General features: G+C 35.7%; 1 pseudogene; it reads left to right on the plus strand.

Moving 5' to 3' along the window:
- The first annotated feature begins 2,417 nt into the window (after window positions 1–2,417).
- LOC107557426 (arrestin domain-containing protein 3-like) lies at window positions 2,418–6,354 on the plus strand (annotated as a pseudogene).
- Window positions 6,355–6,641: the final 287 nt, after the last annotated feature.

Consider the following 6,641-nt stretch of genomic DNA (forward strand, 5'->3'; position numbering starts at 1 on the left):
TTTAGGAATTTTAGGAATCTGTCAAAAAATTGTTTAAATAAAAAATGTTTTTATTGTCATTTATGTATAACTAAATACTTTTATTTATTCACATAACAAAAATGGCTTCTTATGCCCTTCATAGCTTGCATTCTTGCTGGCATTGTTTAAGTACTTTTTGACTGTAATTGGGTATCTGAAAAAAAAACACTATAAAGCTCTCTGCCTTTCCTTCATAGATAACAGCAATAATTACATTATAGCATTAGAAACAGCCTACTAATGTTGCTAAAGAGCTTATGCATATTGATTTTGGTAATCACCAATACTGTTAGTTTAGAGCAGCAGTGGCACAAACCATAATTTGTTAAAAACCTTACATAAATTTGTTAAGCATTGTATAGTGACTATAGTTTAAATCTCTGCATTAAAAATTTAAATATTAATAATTTGACGCGACCGGCTGAAGTTGGACAAGTATGTAAACTCCGTTGGACGTGCACTGTGGGCAGACCCGATTAATCGATCATGAGAATCGTTGTCGATGATTTTCATAATCGATAATACAGCCCTAGTTGAATTGTTTGGGCTAAGAAACACAAGGAATGGACATTAGATTAGTGGAAAACTGTCCTTTGGTCTGATGAGTGCAAATTGGAGATTTTTGGTTCTAACCACTATGTCTTTGTTAGACGTAGAGAGGGTGAACGAATAATTCCTGAATGTTCCTAGCAGGCACATAATGTCATGAGATGTTGATATTTGGTTGCGACATTGAGTGATCAAAATTTGATGTCAATTCAATGTCTAATGTCAATGTTAATTTGATGTCCAATACCAACATCAGCGGACACTGATATTTGTTGTTTTTAGGTTGTGTAACCAAAATCCAAAAGTCAATGCCGAATTAGTGTCAAATACTGACGTCAACCCAATTTTCATTTTCAACCAAAATGCAACGTCAACCTGACGTTATATTGACATCCTGTGCCTGCTGGGTTTGGTTCCCACTGTGAAGCATGGAGAAGGAGGTGTGGGGGTGCTTTGTGGTGACACTGTTGGTGACTTAGTCAAAATTGAGGGCACACTTAACAGTACCACAGAATTTTGCAGCGACATGCCATCCCATCTGGTTTGCCTTAGTGTACTCAACACCTCTGACTACCTCAAGAGGCTGACTGAGAGAATGCCAAGACTGTTTCAGAAATATGCCTCCGTCTTTTAAAGGATTTCATGGCTGGGTTAAGTATGTCTTGATGATAAAGCTGAGCAGGCCTTGGAAGCCAACATCTGCTACACATACAGAATTAAACTTTGCGCTGAGAAATGATGGGACCAATGATAATTTATGAATTGTATGAATTATAATACCATGTTTGACTCTTTAGCACTCATCTATCGATTCACATAAATAGAGAGATGATGCGCCCTCTTATTAAATCAATAAGCCCGAAGAAGCCATGGTTTATGGTGAATTAGGAATGGCTAAGGGGTATTGTTAATGATGCAGAGTGGCCTTTTTGTTTTATAAAATGGTTATTCCATAAGGTATTCATTTTATTTATAAAATAAACACACGTCAACAACTATTATTATTATTATTATTAGCAAATATAATAAATATTATTTGTCCACCAAGCAATGTAATTCTGATAGCAGAATGTTTGCCAAGCAACACATAGATGCTGTGGCACAGTAATACTGATGTAACGGGTATGTGTTCCTAGAGTAATTTACAATGGCTTTGAACACAGCTCAACCAATCGTTATCAAATAATGGAACTATCCGTTTTATAAACCGTCATCAGAACTCAAGTAATGTGATTTAAACCATTTGTTTGTGATTTAGAGTTTAGAGGAAATTTTATGTAATTTTAGTTCACTCGATTTAGAATATATATTTTAGTTTTTTCATACCACAACCACAATCTGGCACACAAGACAAGATTAAACTTTTTGGCTCAGGAAAAATGTCAATGACTGTAACAGCTGAAAAAACTGGCTATATGCAAGGTGCTCATGTCACATGTGTAGCTCTCAAGCACGTCTGTCAAAGCTGCCTAAACTGACTAGACACTAAAAAAAGACACTAGCCGCAATGTCAAATGTTGGGTTTCCATCAACACACTTTATGCACATTTTGGTATATTTCATAAGACTTCTGAATGTTACCAAGGAACAAATTCGTATAAAAGTCAGGTGTTTTTTCCATTGTTGATGTAAGTTGTCTCTCATTCTTATAATCTCTGCAGATCAGAGTTTTTGTCCACATTGACAACTCTTCATCTCATGACGTCAAGCTAAAGTACGGCCTCAAGCAGCAACAGACGTTCATCACTGAAAAGACAACTAAAAACAAATTAAAAGATAAAAAGTATATAGTCAAAGAGACTAGAGATCGCATCCCTTCTGGAGAAAAGTCAAAATTCATAGTGGACATGACCCTTCCACATGACCTGACTGTCACCATTGAAAACTGCCGAATTCTAAAAGTGCAGTATGAACTCAAGGTGCTACTTTGTTACAACGTATGGACAAAAATACATTGTTTTTTTTTTCTTTTTGAAATTCAGAATATATTTGTTTGTGTGCTGCAGAAAAACCAAACAGTGTGTTGGTGATTTTTGAGTAAAATATCCCTGTAATTTAAAAAAAAAATTTAAGTCCTTTTTATTTTGTGGTAAAATAGTTTATAACAATGCTGGTTTCAGACATTCTACCAAAGAGTAAAGCAAAAACATGATTGCTTTTCAGGTCTCTCTGGATGTGTCTTTTGCATCAGATCCAGCAGTCCGATTTCCTATGGTTATTCTTCCACCTGAACAACAGTTTCCTCTCTAGTTCTAATGTCTTGGTGCCAGATGCCACAGGACACATTCAGAGGTCTTATGGAGTCCGTGCCTCAAAGTATCAGAGCTGTTCTGACAGCACGAGGGGAACCTACAGTTTTAATGTTGTGGCTGATCAATGTAAGCTACAGCAGATAAACCTGCAAGTGATCTGAAAATATTGGAATCCTCTAATAAAATACTCCTCAGTATACTTTATGCTTCGCCTCCTCATGCCATCTTTTACAAAGGATGGTACTGAAGCTGCATACATATATTTTCTCAAGTGGGGAACTGTCGCCGGAGTCAGGAGTTCTTATTGACATCCTAAGTAGATTTGGCATGAAACAGAAATTGTGGCTGACTTGTCTCTACTATGTAACATATTTCTGAACGAAAAAGCTTTTTACACAAGGAAAAAAATTGTAGGACATAAATTGATTTTTGTCCAGTAGGAATTGATTAGATTGTGGAAAGTGGCCACTGCAAACGAAATAAACGATAATTTCAAGTGAGTACCAGGTTGCTGGAGGGGAGTGATTGAAACTCATCTGGTCTTTGGACAACTTTATTGCCCAACCTTCACTCCAGTGCACACGTCATCAGAAAAGATACGGTGGGCGGTGGGAATGTTAATTTTTTTTTATTAAAGATTATGAGGACATGTAAATAAATAAATACATAAATAAAATGATGTGCATGGATAAATCATTTGTAATAAAAAACGTCAACATTTCATAAGAAAAAAAAGATTTGCTCATTCTTATTTCATGGTGATTTAAAAAAAATATTTGCAACAGTTGATTGAATAGAATCAAGAAATGCTGGATACGCATATCTACACTCAAAATTACAGAAGGAATCTGGAATATCTGAAGCATGAAGACATCATTATTGGCCATTAAAAAGGTAAGCATACTATTAATAATTGGTGTGATGCTCAGTTGTCCAGGATGACATACTAAATGCTGCATTTCAAGCTGACAAGCGAACCTGTAAACACTATTGTGTGTATGCATAATCTTACTTTTTTTGTATAAATGTTTTGCTCATCTCTTGCTACAGCCTTATTAAAGATAAGATTCATCTTATATTGTGGTAAACAAGCAGGTCCCCCGGCCAATCAGGACTCCATCTATCACTGTGAACTCTGGACTGAAAGATCAGTGCTGACCAGGCAGGTGTATGAAGTGCCACTCCCTCAAGAATTTTATTTTTTTTGAGTGACCTTTGTCACTCCTGCTTCACTCATGAGAACAGGAAGAACCAGCATGTAGCTGTCTTTGAATATTTAGTCTAGTGTACATATGTACATACATACAAAAAAAAAATTTAAATGTCAAGCTGCATCAAAGAGCTCGGTCTTCGTTATGATCCAATTAATGAAAGCAATACTTTTACTAGTGGGGATATTGTAGAGGGACGAGTTGTTTTGGAGGTAACCAAATAAATAAAAGTGGACAGTTTTGTTGTGAAGCTGACGGGGGACGCAAATGTACGCTGGACTGAAAAATCAGGCGATGATGAAAGAACCTACCGTGACCGTGAGAGATACTTCAAACTAAAGCAATACTTCATTCAAGAGAGCTCAAAGAAAGGTGACATTGTACAAAATATACATAAATATCTATAAAATATATTAAAAATTTTATTACTAGTATCATTAGTATAGTATTAGTGTTTAAATTATTATATAAATAAAATAATACACATATGTATTATGGAAAATAAATGCCAACAGTAAACTTACAAGTCAAAGTCAGGACAGATTATGTTTGAAAAATAGATGTTTGCAGTAAAGAATAAAGAAATAATGAAGAATAATAATGGATAAAATACATTTCATGCTGTGATGTCTACAGGACAAGAACAAAGGAATACCACTCTTGTAAGCGGAGAAACCTGTAAGTAAGAGTTCTCATATACCTTTCAGACATATAAGTCATATGAATCCTGAAAAGATTGTTTGCTAACAGTAGACCAGCGAAGCTTCATTACAACTCTCTTGTAACTCATGCTGTACTAATGCCTTATGTTCCTCAGATGGATCAGTGATTAGGCCAGGAAGGCATATTTTTCTATTCAGATTTCAGCTGCCTCGACAGTCAGTGATACTTTTGAAGAATTCCTCTCTTTCACATCTTCAATGACATTTGTTCTTTATTGTGTAAATATGTGCAAACAGTGAACTAATAACAATGTGTGATTAACACCCCATAAACTCAATGTACAGAACATCAGTATGTTATATTAAAAGTAAAACTTAACCGCCAAATCATCACCATCCTCTAAAACAAATATTAAAAAAGGGCCAGTCATATTGTTTGCATATTTGTAAACATTTGCTTTAATAAAACCATATTATTTGCTTATTATTCTAAATTATAAACATTAAATGTAATTTTAGAAAATCAATAAATTGTACATGTGCTAATTGTTATTCTGAATACATTAAAAACCTATTATTATGCATGTGACAATGGACTTATTTTCTAATATATATGTATTGCATACATGACCACATAAAGCACTACAGCACTTTTCAGTCATGAGTAATGAGATTTGCTTGTGACCTATAGAGGAATTTGAATGTGATACTAGTTTAGTTATTTAAATATGTTTGTTTGTTTGTTTGTTTCATACAGCAACCACAATCTGGCACACAAGACAAAAGGATGAAACTATTCAGCTCAGGAAAAATGTCACTCACTGTATCAACAGACAAAACTGGCTATATGCAAGGTGATGTAGTCATAGCTCTCAAGCGCAACTGTCAAAGCCGCCTAAACTGAAGACACTAGCCTGCAATGCCAAAGCAGCAATTTTATTATTGATGTACGTTACCTCTACTTTCTTATTACTGATGCAGGTGAAACAATCAGAGTTTTTGTCGACATTGACAACTCTTCATCTCGTGACGTCAAGTTAAAGTACAGCCTCAAGCAGCAACAGACATTCATCGCTGGCATAAGAAATAAAAGAGGATTAAAATACATAATCGAAGAGACTAGAGATCGCATCCCATCTGGAGAAAAGTCAAAATTCATAGTTAACATGAAGCTTCCACATGACCTGACTGTCACCATTGAAAACTGCAGAATTCTAAAAGTGCAGTATGAACTCAAGGTGCTATTTAGTCTTCCTTAGTATTGTAATTTTTTTAAGTAATACCCAAAAATGATCAAATCACTTGGAACTATTCCATACACTGTCTTTCAGGTGTATCTGGATGTGTCTTTTGCCTCAGATCCAGAAGTCAGATTTCCTATGGTTATTCTTCCAGCTGAACAACAGTGTTGTCCATGGCAAGGCCCACCTGGAGGATTCCAGCCATATCCACCACCTCAGCCTAAACTTGTGCCTATTCCTGGTGAACTACCTCCTCCACCTGCAGGACTTAATGACCCTACAGTGCTGCCCCACTTAGGAGCTGCTGCAGGGGTCTATCCAAATCCACATGCCATCCAGCCTGGTTTCCATCCGTTTCCATCTGCACCAGTTTATGATCCAAAGCACTAAAGAATCCTCTCCAAAAGTGCCTTATTAGTGTCCTTTACCAGCCAGATTTGGGCTGTGTCAATGAGAACTTTATGGATTTATCTGCATGCCTTCAAGCTCAGGTGCCTTTTACATTGTGCCTTATAAACTCTAATCACTACTAAAACTTATTTTGATGATATTACTGCAGTTTTGTTGATACTGTGTTCTTTTCAGAACATATCGCAGCTTATCTGTTTGTGCTTTTAACCTCCGTCCATTATGAAATAATCTATCGACTGTAACCACTGTTTGTATGAGATTCTTTACCAAAGTTATGATCATTATTTTCAAGTA

Source organism: Sinocyclocheilus grahami, unplaced genomic scaffold (genome assembly GCF_001515645.1).
Source record: "Sinocyclocheilus grahami isolate Dianchi unplaced genomic scaffold, SAMN03320097.WGS_v1.1 scaffold602.1, whole genome shotgun sequence".
Lineage (NCBI taxonomy): Eukaryota > Metazoa > Chordata > Actinopteri > Cypriniformes > Cyprinidae > Sinocyclocheilus > Sinocyclocheilus grahami.